The 21,507-nt window shown below is 33.7% G+C and overlaps 1 long non-coding RNA gene across 1 annotated transcript; it reads right to left on the bottom strand.

Moving 5' to 3' along the window:
- Positions 1 to 4,272: 4,272 nt before the first annotated feature.
- On the bottom strand, positions 4,273 to 8,767 carry LOC128996680 (uncharacterized). The gene is made up of 2 exons (XR_008491055.1): positions 8,729 to 8,767; positions 4,273 to 5,042 (listed from the first exon to the last, which is right to left on the bottom strand). It is a non-coding gene; the product is annotated as an uncharacterized LOC128996680 (long non-coding RNA).
- Between the last annotated feature and the right edge of the window lie 12,740 nt (positions 8,768 to 21,507).

The following is a 21,507-nucleotide window of genomic DNA, read 5'->3' as shown; positions in this document are numbered from 1 at the left end:
GTAAATTAAAACCTCGTTTAACCAAATAATACGATCTAACCATAAACAATTACTTGTCCCCTAGTTATATAACTAAACAGTAAAGCAAAAATCAAGAAATTAACCCTAAAATAACAGAAACAAAATTTTGTCGACACTAGCGCCCAGTGTCACCGTACATGAACTAGACTCAAAAAACATGCTTCAAAATTTACAATGGGAAAGTAAGAGTCTGCGGAATGTTTTGGATCCAGTACTTTATAAATGTAGCCTACTTAAGGTTGCACTTAATATGTTATGTCTACATAACACTAAATTGCGGGTTTGGAATTAAAAAATACTAGGTGAAACCCGTCGAAATCGACGGTTATTTTCAAGGCTTACGCTAATTCATCTAACTGTGATAAGTTGAGTGAAATTATACATATTTTGAGCATTTAGCAATGTTTAAAGATTAATAAGTGTAAAAACAATAATGATATTAATTGCGTTAGTTACCAAATATGGTTGATCATTCAATGAATAAAATATTTCCCATACTATACGTCATCGGAGTTGTTAGTATGCTATCTGGTATCTCTTCTTTTGGAAGAACCGTTAAATAGTATTAAAATCGTATTGGTGGATCTTTGTACTTAAACACTTCCGTGATTTCATTGGTGTAATGCAGATTAATCTATGATTTTATTTGAAAAATAAATCTGTTTGTTGGGAAGACACGTTCTAACTTCAAAGAGAGGTATATCCGTTACAGTGTAAGTTTGATTTTCCTTCGTCACGTCGCGTCAGTTCGTATCGTACTTTTAAGCCAATGAATAATCCTCTAGCACAGTTTTGAGAAATTGGTTGTGGGGTTACTGTTAAAGCTGTGATCCTTGACATGGGGGATGTCAGTTAGTTGTCTCAGTCTTATCAGTTACATAAAGCTGTCAATATAATCTCTCAACGGAATGTTAGGTGTAGTGGAATATACTTGAAGTGAAGTTGGCTTTTATTCTTGAACTTTAGGGGCCTCCTCATTTATATAGTTGTGCAGCTTCATTGGCAAAAAATAATACGAATGACATAGTGATGGGGAATTTCCAAAAAGCAAAAAAATAATGTTAATTGGTTGTTACCTGTAATCGAAGTAACCTCTCTGAAACGTCTGCAGTATATTGCAGTTTTCCAGCTTAATGACTTTCTAAATCATGCACATATTTCTAAATAAATATTGTAAAATGTTTTATCCAGTTGCTGTAAACCATTATTATTTTTTTTAAATATGGACACAGCTCAATTTGGCACCGTGCCCTTCTGCACTTGTATTATTTTGTATTGTTTTACACAATCGAAGATTTTTACAATGATTGAAAGCATGTACAGTATGACAATAATCTCATGAACCTATGATGATCCGTCTAGAAAAATATGATAAAATATAGGGAAAAGGTGTGAAAGAGGCAGAAATCAACCTGTAAAATAGATAGAAGATAGTTCAATAAGAAATAATTGTAAGAGTTAGTGTCATAAAAGGATTTTCCACTGATTTCGTAATGGAACTTTATATTGGAACACATGACATGATACAGAAGAAAATCAATTTTAAAATCAGAAAATAACATTGCAAATACTTCTTTTGGACTATTCAGTAACTCCCAATAAATGTGTGTTGTTCAAAATACAATTTTAAAATTAACAGCTGTTTTATTAAAAAGTATTATCCACATGACCAAAATGTAAACAAATCTGTGGGGGGATTTTTAAAGGCTTCTGGGGCAGAGCCCTAAGCGAATTTTCTTCGTTTTTCTTTTGAAAACTCATCTACAGACCAAGACCTTTCTTTGGACACCTCTACCAAGTTTCTACGCCCAGCCGTTCTCTCAAATTAGTGGATACAAAGTTTCCAATTAAATATTTAGATTCCCCCATGTTAATCTTATGGGAGGAAACTCAACTTTGATGGAAGATCCTGCCCAAACTAAAAAAGATATCAAAAAACGAAAAACACTTTGCAAAACTACAGATCAGGGCAATTTTTTCGACACTTTAATCATCAAAATCGGTCCAAAAATGAGGGAGGAGTTCTGTTCACAAAAATCGGCTTAGCGTATTATATATATAGATTGTTATTGTGTGATCTTTTCCTGCAATCCACCAAAATTGCTCCTGCAACCCTTAGTTTGTGGGTGAATTGGAAAATTCCGTTAAAGCATAGTAACTAACTAAGAGTAATAGATTTATAAGCCATAATCACTTATTACTTCCTCAATAATTAAGTTCAGCCATTTCAGCTTTGATATGGTATGTCAAAATGTCTGAAGTCTATAGAAACACCTATTTAATTTATAAAATACAGACATTTTTACCAGTTGAATCAGCAATGCAAAGTGCATTAAATTTTCATAATACTTCTAGTATAAGTGTGACTACCATTAACTTATTTATTCATTTATTAAATTAAATTTATACATTTTTAGGAAATAAAGTAAAGTGAACACTTAACTGCCGAGGTAGTTATAATTGATTTAAATGTCTTGCGAAGAGAGGAAATTAACGGAGAGTTTTACGAGCACTTTACAGAGAATGTAAATGAATCCAAGTGTACCCTAGAGGACAATCCAACCTTTACATTTAAGTCATTAAGATGGTTCCCTCAAGCATTGGCGCGACTTATTGAAATGTTGACAACACGATTATCTACGGCTCCTATGGGAATAAAGGGAATCACAAAGTTTTGGAAAACTATTGTAATAATTTATGAATAATCAGCCAACAATTTTGAGAAATTATTTAATTTTTCTTGTTTGGGAAAATTTAGATTTTGGACTGTATAATTGTGTGGGCTTTTGAATATGATTGTACTCCATCTGCCATGATTAAGTTTCTTAGCCAATAAAAACACTAGGTCTAAACAATAAAATAAGAGTAAAATGAAAAGTTTTTCAAATACATTAACTTTAAACTTATACACCTCTTGATTAGTCATCCTTATAAATCACCCAAAGACAATTTTTTACACCCAAGATATGTTTCAGTAAGGCGTTTGAACCGTACTGTATTGTTTTTTTTCTGCTGGTGTCTAGGGCAAAGACCCCCTTCACCCCTCGCTCACATGTACTACAACACTCACAGTAGAGGAAGACCCTGTGCTTTGTGCTAAAGGAAATTCTTCACAGTGCTTGCCGTCAAGGCTCTTTAATGCTGGTCACAAGTATATCCCGGCTCCAATATAGTGCTTAAAGCTAAAGCGCATATTTTCCCCATGAGCTGTAGCTTCTCTGTGCCGACATAAAAACAACCTTAAAGTTTAAAAATTGAATCATATGTCTACTCACAGTATCTAAGACTAATGATGAAACCCTTTATTATCTCTGGTTTATTGCCCTACTTATAGTTCATTTTCACCTGATTTGCCAAAGGTTTCCTCCACCTTTTGTAAACCATAGTTATTAGAGCAAAACCAAGTTTATGGAGTGTGTATGGGAACGGGGGTTTATGGGGATGTTTTATGGGATAAAAATTGGTTTTCCTCGTGTTTGACCCTCAATACATAAAATTTCCCGATTTCTTTTTAAACCATTTTAAAGAGCTTAAAAAACAAACAATTTAGTATTTTGAATTGTCTTTTTAGGGTTTATTGGTTATGGAGAAAATCAAATTTATTGCACATTTTAAATTCCCATGTTATTTTTATGGAGAACAAGTTAACTGTTATAGTTTGCTTGTTTATGGATATATTTTAATCAAACTTGGTAAATTCCTTTATTTTATACTCGGCTATTATTATTTCGCTAAAAAAAAACAACACTTTATTACCCTCCCTGTAGCAGCAAACTTAGGTATGTGTTAAACCTAAATGTTGTTTAAACAGATTTCAGTGAAAATTAAATCAGGTAAATGGAAATTCGCTTAGACTGCAGGTTTTCTGCAGCGGCTGTATTTAATTTTCAACAGATTTAATTTTGATTGAATTGAGTTTGACTCAAAGAAGTTTTCACCAACATTTGAAATTTGCCTAGTCATAGAAGAATCTCCTTTTTAATTCAAGCATTTGCCCGTTTGGTTGTAATTTTGTTGCAATTTTATGTACATATTTTCTTTAAATCATAGGTAAAGAACATCATCATCATCAGATCATGAAAGTAAAGTTGGCATTCAGGATTAAGATAGAAAAGAATACTAAAAAATGTTGCTGATCTAGAATATTGATAAATTTACATTTCTGTGTCAACTATTTTGTACCATAACAACACTTATCCTCATACGAAATCATGATCAAGATGGCATTAATAAATACTCGCTAACACAAAATCCATTTGAAAACCATTTATTATAAATAAACAAACAAAAACATTAAAATAAAGTAACAAAATTATACACTTAACAATGATTGATCGGTTATGCAGTTAGAATTTTCCGTTTGAATAATTTATCACATGCATATTATAGTGTTGAGGAAAACATTGTGGTGTTGAATGGAGCAAAAGTAACATTAAAACTGGTTATAAGGAAAGTCCTATAGCATTTCTATTCAACATTTTCTTTCCAGATAGAGTAAAATTTCAGTGTTTACAAAATAAATTCATACTGCTTTTGATTTCTTGAAGGAGTAGACATTCTCCTGTAGTAGCCTGTTTTGGAATATAAATACATTTAATTGAAAACTAAGAAAAACTTATCGTAACAGTAGAACGTTTTGTGAATGATTCATTCAATTATGTTCTTTTAATAAAAATTGGCTTAAGTCTAATGGTAGTCTAATCTAATTCAACATCCGAAATAAGTTGTTACTACAAATGTCAACAAAAATGTAGAAAGGCAAAAGAATAACATAACGAGAGACTTAGTTGGTGAATTAGTTGAAAGAAAAAGTCACATATTGTTACTCTTGCTGTCCAATTTTACCAGTGATGATGATGTCCGTGATGATGATGGTGTCCATAGTGATGTCCGTAATGTCCATAATGATGACCGTGATGTCCGTGGTGATGTCCATGGCCATATCCATGGCCATGATGTCCGTGATGATGATGGTGAGGGTAAGCAAAGGCACAGGCTAAAACAGCCAGGATGAAGAAAACCTGCAACAAAAAGAAGGCGTTTAAACAAATAGAAAATAAGATATAGTTACAGTGTAGTTCGGAGTGTTGATCTTGAAATATTGTTTGGTGTTCTGCAAGCAAGATCCTCGGTAAATAAATACCTGTATGGTGGCCACTGTTCTGCAATTGTCGCAAGCGTTGTGTAAAGACTGTAGCTGTAATAAATGTTTGTTGGAAGTGGTGGGGACATAGAAAAATATCCGTAGGGAAACTGAAGAGTTAGAAAGGTGCAAAACCTGAAAATTCAACACTAATAAGGTTTAAATTACCTGGCTTCTGTCATCGATCCTCGGTAGTTTTATGAAACTACAGCTGTTTCATGCCTATCACTGGCACATCTTCAGGTTTGTTGAACGCCAGCTTCTTTATAAAACATCCCTCGGTGTTGAGTTCGTCATGGTTACACAAAAAACATGTAGACATTTACACACACGAAAACGCGCACGAAACATTTAAACATTAATTAAAGAACGACTGCGAAACGTGATGCGGCGCCGGTGATGGATAAGTCGCGACTGTCCAGTGATAGGCATGAAACAGCTGTAGTTTCATAAAACTACCGAGGATCGATGACAGAAGCCAGGTAATTTAAACCTTATAGTGCTAATTTTAACGATCCAGTGGCCAACCATCATGAAATTGAAAATTCAAGTGGAGACAAGTTTAAAATTGTTAATGTGACTGTATAGACTTAAACTCAAGCCTTTAAATTAGAAAAACCCGTTTAATCAACATTAGCATAATGAAATAATTCAAACATTCAACACGCATCAATATAGACTAGTGCACCTGTTGCTCGAATTCGAGCAATTGCAAAGTATTACAGGTGTTATTTCAAAACGAATAACAGGCATAATTTCCGATGATTTAAAAAAGACAACTTAAAGATAATGTAATCAATCACACCACTCCAGTTATCGAAACTGAAAACTAACTCACTCTGAAAACGAACGCTCTTGTGTGTATCAAGTGTTTACCATGAACAGCAATTATTAGCACCAATATTTGTACCAGCAGTATTAGTACCAATTATTTGTCTGTTTAAGTAAACAAAATCTATTCTTCATAAGAATTATATTGGGATTTTGATGGCCTGTGGGGCAAAGCCCGAGGACTTTTATTACAGGAATTAGTGAAAGGGGGCGTCTACACAGAAAATAGTTCATTTTGACATATAGTTTGTAAAAATCCGTCCATTATTAACGGAGGAGTAGTGTTTCGTAGAAATCGTCTACATGTATTATATACTAGCTGTGTACCCGTTCTACGCACGGGGATCTTATAATATTCAGTTGAAACCTTCTTATATAACGAACAGCAGTTGGTTTGCATATTTTAAGATATGCTGGCCAAACTATTATACATAGCTTCATTTTATGTTGTTTTTTGTTGTTCCGGATCGGTATGACAATCAATAAAAGGTTAAATTACCTCTGTGTCTGCCGGTCGATCCTATAACGGTAGGCTTACTTTTATTTTTACTATCTGATCTCGTTTGCATGGCTCAATCACGTCCTGGTTGAAGTTCGTTCGCTACGCTCACTCACCTGTATGTTGGAGCTCGTTCGCTGCGCTCACTTTCCTTCAGGTTAGCTCGTTCGCTACGCTCACTTGCCTTCAGGTTAGCTCGTTCGCTACGCTCACTCGCCTCCAGGTTGCAAATTAGCTGTTGTCATAAATGTAAAAGAAATAATAGTGCTAGTGCTGCACCCTGTTGGTAATCCTTGTAACTTTAATGCTATTGAACATCACAGAACAGAACCAACTTGTTTAATTGAAACAGCTGTTAAGATTCAATAATTTCATTTCTCATAAGGTTAACATGGGCTTCCAGAAATTCCACGTCAAAAATCGACAAAAACTTGATTTTCAAGGGTTTACTGTTAAATATCTAACTGTCTCATATTCGATGAAATACGTCTAAAACCATCTCATATATGTATAGTATTTGGAAAATAAGTTTCAGGCGGGACAGTGCTATAGTTATTGAGGAGTAGTTGTAATAAAGTGCGTATTTTAGCGTTACCAAGAGAATGACAGATAGACAGACAGACAGACAGACAGACAGACAGACAGAAATTGAGATAAGGTTTGATTCGGTTTCTCTGACCTATGAAATGTAAAAATAACCAAAAAGTTCATTATTCTAAGCAATGTACAGACAAAACTCTAATTTTATTTATATAGATAAGGATTTCATATTTGACATTAAGTCTACTTACTTGTTCAAGTAATCAATACTCCTCAATTCAATGATTATGATTTGTCATCCTTAAGTAGACAATTTTCTGTTTGTATAATACGTCAAATGTGAATGTGTGTTTCAATGCTTTTATTTTGATATTTCACCAACTTTAAAACCTTCTGGATTCAATATAATAAATCTTTAGTCTTCTGGTGTTAAAAATAAAAAGTACAACACACACTATAAAATTTAACTTAAAAAATAAAACTTACTCAACATTAGCTTAAACATCGTAAATAGACTTCATGCTTAACATTCTAAACAGTAGTATGGTTATTCAACCACAGCTATTATAATATACTTAGAAATTAATTATAGTAGGTTATAGATTTTTCATCCTTATCGAAAGCTAAAACAAGATTAAAAAAACCTTGATGGTTCAAGCGGAATTGACTGTGCTCCAAGACTCGAGACAAGATAAGAAAACAGTACTAAGAACGCCTTCATAAAAGAAACGCAACAGCAACGCGGTCTGTATTGCGGGTATTGCAGAGACTTTCTGAAGGCGTTTTTAACTGTGTACATCTAAAAATCTGTAAAATCGGTTTATTCGGTAATTTGTTATCCGTTATGACCCTGGTCCCGTCTATTCCGGATATGCTAGGTGTTACTGTACAGGGTGGTCATAAATTAGTGTACACATAAATAAGCAGCATAGAAACATGCAAGGTCACACTAAAAAAACTTTTTAGTGTGGCCTTGAAACATGGGAATTGTTTCATTAAATAGCAAGTTTAAAACAGTTTTATACAGTAACTGCAAAAAAATAATTATAAAAATGTCAGCAATTATGAAAAGTAGTTATAAAAGACTGTCACCTAGCTCACTATATTAAGCTTTTGAGTATAAGCGTAAATATAAATAAGTGTTATAAGACGTTTCTTTTATTTACTTTCCGTAATAAATTATTATTACTACAGTATCATCATCATCATTATTATTATTAGTTTCCTCTTTTTTTTCTTGATAGTGTTTTGAGTGCCCCTGAATTGTACGAGTATAATAAGCCTGTGTATAGACTGTTACAACGAATTCCCATATTTTTTTAGCTGACTCGGAATTTATGAATTCAATGACGCTATCCAACAAAAAGGATAGCAAGACTAGAGTTTGGACCAGTGGTTTATTTTGTATTATAATCACTTCTTTATTCACTTAAGTTTTTTTTTATTTAGAGTACCTAACAAAAACAAAACATTAATAAAACAAAACAATTCAAAAATATTCAGATACAACCATCGCAACAATTTTAATAATTAATTATTCAGCTGAAAAAATTAATAGAAAGAAGAAAAATATGAATAAAAATAATTCATAACAATTTTTAAAGTATCCATAAGACTTCACAAATTGAAAATAACCGAGGGAGTTTTGCAAGAATGTAAATTGAGAAGAAAAAATAGTATAAAATTTGACTCACCAACAAACAAGCACGAATCATGATCGCAGTGGAGTAGTGGACTACTAGACGAAAAGTCAGGATGATTCTAAAAGCTCATTCACAAAACCTCTATTTATCTGGATAGTCTCCTTCCCCCCCTCATGTATTGTTTATTTTTTGCACGGTGTCTTCCTTAAGGTAATTCCAAGGTGCCCCACTCGGCTCACCTGTTTTGGGATCTTTGGGATAGCCCGATTATGAATCAGCCATGCGTGAGAAACTTTGCATTCCCCCCACCTCCTGGCACGGTTACAATACCAGTTTATACCGTCATGGGTAAGTTGGTTTCCCCGTTGTTGTGGATCACGTTCATATAATTTATTGAACTGTTCTTCACTGTTTTCCTTATCAAGTACGTTTAAACTATCGAGCCAGAGAAACCCCCATGATATTAGATGGATGTACAGAGTGACCAAAACAGCAAGTATAATAAATTTATATAATTTTGATTTTTAGAGGTGATTTCCCCATAAAACCCATAGTTTCCCAATGGAAAAGTGGATTTTCACAAAACAGCTTGAATGATTTTTTATTTAAAATTTAGTATGTTATTGCCCTTTTCACTCTAAACACAATGGTGAAACTCCCAATGCTGTAAAATTACTGTTCAAAAAACGATTGCATTTTTGGCGATTTAACCCATGAAATAGTAAAGTTACTCCCATCGCTTGCTCATTATACGGGATTTTCGACAAGCTAGCAGAGGAAATATATCAGTTTGCTGCTGATACAGTTTATTTATCATATTTTAATCAATAGACTTAGATGTTTTGGACATATTTCAATTGCACAATTTGGTAATGGCACGAAACGCTTACACGTAAACTGAAAAGTTTTATAGGTTGTTTTTGCACTTTTGGAAATTATTTACTTCTTAATAATTGTTTATAGACTGATACATTTGTCAATGTATACAGGGTGTATGAATAAAACAACATATAAACATGGATAATAAGGGGTAGCGGATTTTTATCCCCCTGGAATTTTACCCCCTGGGCAAACGTGACGTCACAAACCAGGGGGTAAAATTCCGGCCGCGAACTTTTGAGTTTCGCGACATCAGCTCGATGGATTAAACGCGGAATTAAACATATATTTTCACGGTTGTGAGTTTAATCAGAACACATCAAATTATAAAAACCTAGAATGTACGGCCCGGATTTTTACCCCCAGAATTTTACCCCCCGGATTTTTACCCCCGGAATTTTACCCCCGGAATTTTACCCCCCGGAATTTTACCCCCTGGCCAGATATGAATTAGTGAGAATGATTAATTATCGTCATTTAGTTTTAATATAATGGTAAACATTTTATTATTAAGTAGCCTATCTTAATTTATATGTTACATTAACTAATCAAACAGGGTTTTAATATTAATTTTGAGATTCGAGTGTCAGGATTCGATCTTTAAAGCCAACTGTTGGTTAGTATGATCAAAATAAAACAGCGAATTATGTTTACTTAGTTGAGATTACAAAATAAATAAATAAAGATAGGCTACTAAATAATGAAATGTTTACAATTAATTAAAAACAGAAATAATAAAATCAATCGTTCAATTTCTAAAATCAGCCAAGGGGTAAAATTCCGGGGGGTAAAATTCCGGGGGGTAAAATTCCGGGGGTAAAATTCCGGGGGGTAAAATTCCGGGGGTAAAAATCCGGCCCGTACATCTTCAGTTGCCTAAACGCTAGATATATGGACAGGGGGTAAAATTCCGGTTTTTATCGCTAATCTAATTAATCACGCTCTGACTATTTTCATTAGACTTCCAAATCCGCGGGGGTAAAATTCCGGCCGCGAACAAACTTTTGGCCACTCAGGTTACTACGTCATAGTGACGTCAGCTTTGCCCAGGGGGTAAAATTCCAGGGGGATAAAATTCCGGCGACCCGATAATAATACTAATGGATACAACGGCTGGTTTTCAGTCTGTATTTATGTATTTTTACAAATGTATCCATAACATTTGAACCCTTATATACTAAGAAACAATAACAAAAAAGAGGGTGTTTGTATACACCCTGTTTATTTTATATGCAATTGCAATGAGATGTTTATTGAAATATGTTAACTACGAGTTAACTTCCTTAAACGTACATTTTTCAAGTTTTTGTAAGATGCGTTGAATTTGATCAAAATATTTTGTAATTAAAATTAGCTTATAAAGCTGTATGCATTGCCAGTTGCAATATTCTAGCAAAAACATAAACTGAACGTATGTTTTTTTCGAGCCAAACAAAGTTAACCTTTTAAAGAAGGTGGCATTGACTTCTAAACAACAATGTTACAGGCTGTGACTCAAAATACTCTCATTCCAATTATACCTCACTCACATCCTCTGATGTACATTTTAATTGTAGGCCTACGCAATGGAAACCAAAGCAACATCTCGAGATATTAATAGTTTAACATCATTCGATGACATCATCATAATACGACAATAATATACATAAGACTATCCGCTTCCTGGTACAATTCTGGGGACAAACTCGGGTCCTCGGGTCAAGGACGACATCTTTTTCTAGATATACAGATAAACACCTAGATGTTAGTGACGTGTGCTCCCGCTATCTCCGCGTTCCGCCACCTCCGAACCCAAATCTGTCCCGCCACCTCCGAATTCTTGAGTGACCCTTATAATCCCGTCACTGCCTGCGTTGATAGCTGTCATTGCATCCACGGCTGCAAAGCCCCGTGGATGGGAGATTTAATGAAAATTTAACCCGTGGGTTAGGTTAGGTTGGGTTAGGTTGGTTAGGTTAGGTTAGGTTAGGTTAGTTTAGGACGGAAAGTCTTAACGCAGGTAGTAACCGAGGATTATAGGAGTCACTCTGAAATTCGGAGGTGGCGGGACGCGGAGATAGCGGGAGGTAACCGTTAGTGACACTGCCATTTCATATTGTAGTTTGCATTGAAAGCCAGTAAAACACTTTAAGCTACAAACGTTAAAATAAGAAAAATTCCAATAATATTCATATACCTACTATTTGTTAGTAAACGTAATAATAAACACAATAAATAACGGTAGATATGAAGTTTTCAACATAGGAAGTTTAATACTAATAATAGTTATCAAAAGGATATATTTTCTATTGTTACAGTAAAAATCACTTTTCTAAGAACTTTTCATATTATTTTACCTCTGAATTAAAAATTGCAAGACGAATCAAACGAAATAGGTACTAACAAGTAAATTTCATCACTTCGTACCGAAAGTAGCTATTTTCGATAACAGCTGATGCTGATATCAAAGAAAATACTTGTTTCCCAAGCTCCAATTTAGAGCGAGATGGATTAGTTCTCCATTTATTCACCACGCACGCTAGTGTTTTGTTAGGTTTATTTGAATGATTCAAATCAGCTGTTTTCATTGTTGCATGTTGCACAATCTAAATGTATACAAAACCAGGTACCCTCTTAGTTTTTTTGTCTGTGTTATTAGCATAGTGCGTGTTTGGAATTGCTCAAAACATTACTGCTGATTTGATGAATAAGGCCTCAGAGATAACTAAACTCTCTGCCAGAAAAATCACAGGAAGAATAATATAAAGAGGAATACAGGAAGTTTACAAACTGGTACAAAGTACAACATGTTGAACCAGTAAGTGACAAAGTATTAATATATATCTGAGAAATCTATACCCAATCATGAACCCATATACTTTGTAAAGTAGATTTTTAATGATAAATAATCATCTAAAACTTAAAGATGTAGATGGTTCAAAATATAAAAAAACTTATAAACGAATGAGTTATTGTCATAATGAAAATGGCATAGTAAACATAACCTTGGACTTCTAATTTTTAAGTTGTTTTGTAGGTTTGCTACGGACAATTTCCTTTTATTTTGACAATTAAAATTGAGAAACATAATAGTTTTTATACTAATCAGTGTACTGTGCTACTGTGTTTTATTATTCCGTTATTCTGTATGTATGTTGAATGCATTTTTGCGTCGTGATGAAAAGTATCGTTCATAACTCGTACCGAAAGCGAGTTTCCGTCACTTGCTCCTATTCCCAATCAAATAAGGCTCTTCTGTTAATCATGGAACTATCCTGAAATTGTCTTTAGGCGATTCATAAAGATGATTAATACACAAGAATCATTGTTTGGGTATCCCAGTGGTTATAGTGATCGCCTTTATGTAGGTCTCTGGTTTGATTCCAAACGTGATTGTTTTTAAGATACCGTTTTGGGCTATCAATTTAATGACGCTATCTAACAACAATTTTGACGTTTAGCAACAACACCAGGGCTTGGACGACTCCCGTAAAAACCTTAACTAATATCGTAGACACACTAATACCAAAGAAGTACGTTTAAGCTATGGTATTATTAACCAACGCTACATTACTGACAACCTCATAAGGAAACCACGTTAAGGACGTGAGCTAAATACAGATTTATACATTGTTTTGGGGTTTCCTCGTACGCCAACGCCGGAAGAATCTGTTTAGAATTGCAAGGTTCATCTCGCGTTGACCTGGGACCAACAAGAGGAAAATAAGTGAATAAATTAGTAGTGGGAAATACGGTACGCATTTTATGTGAGGTTAAGGTCACACTCCTGGCCTTTACGCTATGTCTTGTCTACTGTAACGTAAATCAATCTATTCTTTTATCCTGTTTATCGAGTTTAAGCTAAGAACGAGTGGAACCATTCCTTTAGAATGCTGGTGACTAGGCTTATAAATCGTTTGGATTAGATATGTCGTGAATTTTGTACTGTATTTAGTGAATACGCCATTTTGTATTTTTTACACAAAAAGTTTTATCTTTCGATTTTACAACCAACCTTAATGACACCTGGCATGTAAGTTTAAGGTCAAAGAGATTTTATGCTAGAGGAAAAATTAACTTGACCCAATTTGAATTTAAAAATGGCTGTTAAAAAAAATGCAAGAACATTGATATTTATCATCTAAAATTTCCCTTAAAACGACACCAAGCTGAAAATGACCAAATAACAAATACAGTACCTGAAATATCACGATTTCTAGTTGTGAAATGACGCAAAATGAAATACCACTGACCTTACTAGCTAAACCTTAGCATATAAAAGGTTTATTTAAAAAGTGATTGCAGCTTAAACTGTGGATGGTTTGTAAACTTCAGCAGCAAAGTCAATGACTTACGCGATATATAAAGGTATAGCGAATTTGAGACCTTTTTCAACACTGTGTGTTTTCCTTCCTTTTTGTGCTTGGATCACGAGCTAACATCATCTTTGACAAAAATGAGCTTTGGTTGGGTATTTTATTCTACTAAATTAGAAATTTCCAAATTAAACTTCAAACGTGTAGTAAAAACGTCAAACAATTTGAAAGGTTTGATTTCGGCCGACAAAATGGTACCATCGGACAAAAACCCAGAGAGAAATTCTCCTCATTCATTATCCTTATTGAATAAACTGTTGTGGGGGTTTCGCCATTGAGCGAGTTTACTTTATATGTTCATCACTGTTTGTCGCGTGTAATCAAACCACTGAAAGGATTCTTTACATCTTTTTACTCTTTGTTAAGGGTAAAGGGAGTTTGGATCATGATTAAAAGCGCTGCAAAAACACGCTTCGACTAACGTATAATCTGTCACTCCCTTTCAGCCATCAAATATGAGATTTTTATTCAAATGGAAGGTTACAGTCAATAGGAAATCTCTTGTGAGCACATTAAGTTTGTCTTTGATGCAAGATACGCAAATGACTCTCTTTATGATTTGATTTGCGTTGAACCTTAAGCCTGAAAGATTTCATGTATGGATCTTGATATTTTTTAACTTTAGATTTATTAAAATGTTTATTCACAATATTACACGTCTGTCTATAAATTACTAAGGTTTTACTATGACTATACTAACGATACCGGTAAAAAATAACTATTGCATTGTTGTCCATAAGCAGGGATGTACAGAATTTCCAATTGATTTGAACCAACAATAAAGGTTCTTAAAATACTCTTACAATTATTACAGTTTCAACATAACTCTTACCACAAATAGGAACTACCGATAAATAAGTAGCCAAGAAGTGGTCTAGGTTACAATATAGAACATTATTAATGATAAAACTGTTCTGAAATTACTATCCAGGGATTTATCCAACAACAAAACAAAAACCTATCTTAGATTGAAACATGTTAAACCCACAATTTTCATCGCCATTAAGAAGATATAGTAGTCAATAAAGTAAATTGGACCATATCACTTCCATCCATATCACTTGTCCATGTTCGCCAGGAGTGTTTGGAGTTATTTTATCATCGTCTTCACTTAAGTATGGCTCGTTATTTTGAAAATTAGTTTAAAACTCATTGCAAACAGTTTGAAATAAAGTATAATTGGTTATTACATTATTTTATCACAAATTTGTGTCGTTTGAGTTAAGTGGTAGCCATTATGTCCGTGTTTTCGACCAGACGATTGTCCTCTTATAAATAATGAAATACCACTAACAAATATTTCCACTTTGTGGACATAAGGCTTGCTTCACACATTCAAACGAACCGACAATTACAATGCTAATCAAGAAATTATTCATGTTGCTAATGTTAAAGTTAGGAATCAACTTAGAGTTAACCACATCAATTTACAACTAACTGTTCCGTCATTTAACAACTCTAGTATTATAGTTTCCCCACACGTTACACACATCATCATTGCCTGTCTTGATGCACGAAGGCCATGAAGGGGAGAACGACGTTTCAGACACAGGCCATTTTCTAAGGCTACTAAACGGCTACATTTCCCCTACAAAGCTTTTTGGCGTTGGCAATATTATATGTTTCGGGCCTTTTCCGCCTGACCTCATTGTGACAAACCGATTCTCGTATATCTCTAAAACTTATTTCTTTTCTTCTTTGGAGTAAAACATATTTTCATCAGTTACAACGTTTCTAAAAAAAACGAGTTAAGTTTTGAAACGTTGTATAGTCACTGGTACATAGTATTTAACATGTGTTTATTTGTTCTTAAGCCGTTAACATTTTTAGGGAAATTGTCTGAACGAGCGAAGAAAGGGTGAGAGCTGACCAGTGGTCCCTGAGGTCCCGGGTTCAAATCCAGCCAATCACTAACGTATTTTAGTAAGACAGCATGGATTTATGGTGGATTTTGACAGGTTTCTTTTTATGGGGTCATTATAAGGTTTAAGGTGAAAAATATCGTTTGTCACTGTTCCTAGTAACGTAATATACGATTTTAATGGCCTTTCATTAGCAGTTGTATTTCCTAATGTAGAGTAGTGTACATTTGTTGATTATTAATCTGTTAATTTTCTCACGTAGAATAGCTTACGGTACTGCGGTAGTATTTTCTACTGTATAACAGTAGTTGTATTTTGAAGGAAGAATATATAGGTAATTTCTAATGTAGAACATTTTAGTGCATAGTGTCATTTTATGTCGTTATATGTCTAACGCAAAATGAATTACAATTAAAAATAATTTTAGTTTCTAGCTTAAAACTTTTCAAGCCGTTATTTATTTTCTCAATACTGAAATGAACGATTTACTTTGGTACCTTGATGGTTTATAAGGTAGGGGGAACTTTACGTTTTCATTTTAAGGTATAACACATTTAACGCCTCACTTTTCTAATGCCGAACATTTCACAGAGTTGTTTCCTGTAGTATAACAGTTTCCCGGGTTTTAAGGCCCACCTTAATTATCGCAGCCACTTGACGGCCATCTTTATGACGTCATTAAACCCGAGCTCTGACCAAGGTAATGGACTGTGATGATATCATCAGGTCATCAGAATAAACATCGCACCATTACTCTGATACTGATACTAAGTAATCACCAGCTTAAATGTTCCACATCTAAAATACTTCTTAGAAATGAGTACTGATTGTGAAAGTTCATGATTGCGAAAGAGTTTAGTGTTTTTTTTTTTACCTGATTATGTTTCGTGCGGCAAGGGAACTCCTCCAGCGATTAAGTGATTTACAGTTTGATTTATCATTAGATCGGTGATTAATTAATTATTTGTTATTCGTAACACAAATTTCTGTTTGTACAAAATATTCCTTACATTTAACTAATTACAACATGCTTCTCGTGAAAACTCCGTGTGCTCCTTGGTAATGAATGATAAGGCGGTAATAAAATTCATAGGGATTTGAAATTGTCCAAGTTTTATTACATCAAAAGAACAAATAATTTTGTACATTGAGGCGTTATTGTAAAATTAAACGTTACCGAGAAAATTCCCAAAACCTGTACATTTTCAGATTTCCATGTCACTACTATGGAGAAAAAGAAAAATGTTGTATTTTACTTATTTATGGATGTATTTTGATCAAATTTGGCAGATTTATTTAATCATATACTCTTAATATTTGGTGGAAAACCCCTTTTCACTATCCTCGTAGCAGTAAACCTAGGTGCTGTTTTTTTAAAATCTAACGTTATTTAAATGGTGAATAAAAATATATCTTGTTTAAGAAAATAATGTAACAATCCAATCAGACAAATTGAAATTTGCTAAGTCAGCAGGTTTGCTGCGGTGGGGGTATTTTCTGAAAAGATTAGGCCTAGTTATAAAAAAAAAACTCTTACATGCTATGTAGCAAATAAAAGTTAGTAAGTAACCCAAGTTTCGTGAGTAGGGCGAGTTGAGCGGAGTAACTGACTGTCAAGAGCATATGGGCTTCGACAGGGTCGTTAATAAACTTGTGCCGAGTTTGGAACTTATCAAGAAATTTGCTCGAGATACACCTCACATTTTGTAGTGACAGGACGCAATTAGTTTTGAGCGAGAACGTTTTCTTTTAATGACTTATGAGGGTTTTATTGAATAGTTTCAAGATGAATATACAATTTTTATTAATTTAGTAGTATCATAGACTAGCCAACACAATTAGACTCCTCATACCATTGTAAACTTGGAAGCTAATTTTTCGTGTCTAGTTCATGTTTGTGACACTGATCGCTAGTGTCGTGACGAAATTTTTGTTCTATTTTTTAGGGTTAATTTAATGATTTGTTTTTTACGGTTTGGCGACTTGTTGTTCGTGATTAGTTCGTTTTATTCGGCTAAACGAGGTTTTAATTGAGTGAAATAACAAGAAACAATTATAAACAAAACACGACCTCTACAGTGCAAGTTTATCTATGGTAGTATAACTTTTTGCTTAAGGAGTTTCGATTGAAAATATGGTTATTTTTTAAAGCAATTGCTCAAATTGAAAACTTTACTGCATTCAACAGATATTTCGTCATACTACAGCGAAAACAGTCGTTACATACTGGTGTTGTGGGCCTTTAAAGTAGCTTCTTTACTCCCTAGGGTGTAAGACGCCTTTTTGGTCTCTAGAGAGTATAAGTCAGCTGTGGTAAACTATCTAACAATCACGTCGAACTTATGTAACGATCGATTTCATTAACTGTAGATTAATATTGTATTCTCATCAATAGTTTGACTCGACATAAAATATTTTAGTATACAACAATATTAAAATAGGCCTAACAAAATAATTTATTTGAGATACAATAATGAAAATCAGAGTGAAAATGTTACGTTTTAAAAAAAGTCCAGGATGTAAGATAAAGATGTTTATGTGTAAAATGTAGAAAAAATAGTTTGACATTTATTTAAAGTTGAATATAAACAGTTGTATGACTAAAGTGACTTGGTCACGCGAATCCGCTCATATTTTACTGTCGGAGACGATCAGTTCCCCGAGCACACTTTATAGGGTAGCACACGCTACGTTGGTAGACCTGATTTATGCTGTTCAAGAACATTTAATTTACCTATCTTATTAATATTAATAACGAGAAAGTTTAATGTTTTTAGCGAATTTCCCATATGGGGAATAAGCTATTACCGTAGTCTCATGGTAAGACTTAGTCCCAGGACTGATCCACTTTATCGTTTTGAGGTCCATAGAGGCGAAAAAAACACCATCCGTTCAATTTCATATATACAGGGTGTTGAAAATGTCTGGAACCAACATTATATCTGGTGAGTGGTTAAAGGAAAACAAATGATATTTTGTGTACGGATTTACTATGGTTTTACCTATCTTTTGGTGCCTTATGAAAATTTTTACCACTTATAGGGAACGTCCTGTGGAGGATGCAGTAAAAAGTTTTCATTGAAGCCTATGGTAAATGATACATCATTTTAAAGGCTATTTTTTTCTGAGTAAGGAGCCACAAGTTTCATCTCAAAAGGACCACCCTAGCGAAAATGGCGACTGTTTGAAATTTAAAAATTCCGTTCCCTATAAGTGGTTTTTTAAATTTCAAACAGTCGCCATTTTTGCTAGGGTGGTCCTTTTGAGATGAAACTTGTGGCTCCTTACTCAGAAAAAAATGGCCTTTAAAATGATGTATCATTTACCATAGGCTTCCATTAAAACTTTTTACTGCATCCTCCACAGGACGTTCCCTATAAGTGGTAAGAATTTTCATAAGGCACCAAAAGATAGGTAAAACCATAGTATATCCGTACACAAAATATCATTTGTTTTCCTTTAACCACTCACCAGATATAATGTTGGTTCCAGACATTTTCAACACCCTGTACATATATACGTCCATTAGCATGATAACTCGAGCAAAAATGATCCGATTTTGATGAAATTTGGTATGAAGAAAATTTTTTTACCCTCCCTGTTGCAGCAAGCCTAAGTACTCGATAAAACTAATTATTTTTAAATATGGAATAAATGTGATATTTTTAGGAAAAAATTTAGTGTAAATTCAATCAGGCAAGTGGAAATTCGCTTAGTCTGCAGGTTTGCTGCGGCGGGGGTATTGAGTATATCACATGGCCAACATGGAAACTACGTGTTGAGTGGATATGTTATAAGAATCGAGCCAATGTACCACGGAAAAGGCCTATTTTAATTTTTATACCCTATGGGCTTCACACCACTGACCTTCAAAGTATTCGTGATATTATAAAAAAATACATTCCTTGAATGGAAAATATAAAAAGTTTGGTAGAATTTTGCTTTTTGATATCTATTCAATCTATATTATGAGCCACACAGACATCGAGACTAAACTAATATCGATGAATTAGGGTAAAACATTGCAATTCAAGTTGCTAAATTGTTTTTAGTTTAATTTTTTTTTGATTTATTGACTTCAAATGTTTGTAGAGTTTTAAAAGTAATTATGCTTTAATAAGGCGTATCCTTTCAAATTAAACCACATAGTTACGGCATTTTTAAACAAGCATCAGTGTCACTTGTAAACCATGATAGGTTGACTAGGAAATTTAACCTCTTACCAACTCTCTCTCTGTTACACGTCGGTTTTCCGACGCATTTAGCAAGCGTTAACTTAAATGCTCACCATTTGCATAATTTTAATAATTTCGGCATGATTATATCACTATTTTAAAGTAGAAACCATAAGCTTTCTTATAGTACCCATTTGTATGTTTGGTGACGAATGTTCTTATTATTTAGGTAGCAGTGGATATGCGATGTATTCAGCTGTCAGACCGGCATTGTAGGTTAGTAAGGTTAGTTCTGAGTTTTTGCTTGTGATCAACGTAAGTTTTTTTGTACACAGTGTTAATATTTTTAGGGTTGGACCATAAACATTGTATGTTTTTGAGAACTATATTTTATTTCCTACGATTTGGCCATATTACAACTTTTTCTTTGTGAAGTGGGTTAAAGTGGTGGTTTACAAATGGAAACTTCCATAAATGAAAATCTTTTATAAACAACTTAGGATATCTATGCTGACATTTTTTGGGTACCAGGTTAGTGTTATTTATTATTATTATATATTAGTATACTCCTAGATTTGGTGAAAACAATTATATACAATAGTTCATATTTGTTCCTAATGATAAGTTTTAAAAATTGTAAGTAAATGAACCCTGCAAAATTGCTAAAATCCGTGTGACATTTGAGGAGCTTTTCTGCGACAGTTTGAGTGTTTAATTATTAGTATAATTATTATAAACTAATTAATAATTAATTTTATGTTTTACATTTATTTTGGACGTGTATATATTTCATACGGCAGATTTAAAGAACACCATTGTTCCCTTCCGTGTCCTCTTCCAATTGGGAAGTACGGGTACAGCAGCTAGTTTATCATATTTTATTTACTATAAGTAAAAACCTTATTATAATAAAGTAAAAACTTTCTACGATAACTATAAAAAGCTTATATGATTAGAAATCTCCGACTAATTACGTGAGAGGGTTCTGGTTGGATTGGATGCAAATTTTGACACGATAAAGTTAAAATTCCCTGTTTAACTTTAAGTGCATTTAATTTTAATTAGTTCGCTGTAATTTATATTACAACAAAAAATTTAAATAATAAGAAACGGAATTGGACGTTGTAACTATACGTTCAAACGAAAATACGAGTTATGTTCAGATTGCTCTACCTTAAAAACAGCCTTAAGTATTACCAAAAAGCCTAAGTTTAAAACAAAATTGTTTTACTGTATATTAGAATTGATATATTAAGCCTCAGCTTCAGTCAGTTTGAGACCCTTGCTCGGCTCAATGTCTTCACCACTTCAAAGTGTGGCGCAGATATTCAATCGTGATTACTTCCTCCAGTCAAAGCTAATCATTGCCTCTACATCGTGGTCTACATAGGCAAACTACTATGGCCAATCTTACTGTATAATCAAACTAGATTGAAATAAAATTCCTCTTAACGTCTAATAAATCAGTATGGTATATTTCAGTAGGTTTACACAGTGCCTTGTCCAGTCATGCACACACCCACTTACTGAATGCTAGTTGTCGTTTCACTAGATTTTGT

Source organism: Macrosteles quadrilineatus, unplaced genomic scaffold (genome assembly GCF_028750875.1).
Source record: "Macrosteles quadrilineatus isolate MER2022 unplaced genomic scaffold, UCM_ALF_1.0 Scaffold_6__1_contigs__length_79288215, whole genome shotgun sequence".
Taxonomy (NCBI): Eukaryota; Metazoa; Arthropoda; class Insecta; order Hemiptera; family Cicadellidae; genus Macrosteles; species Macrosteles quadrilineatus.
Note: the sequence above shows the minus strand (reverse complement) of the source record. Positions and strands in the feature narration are given on the sequence as shown.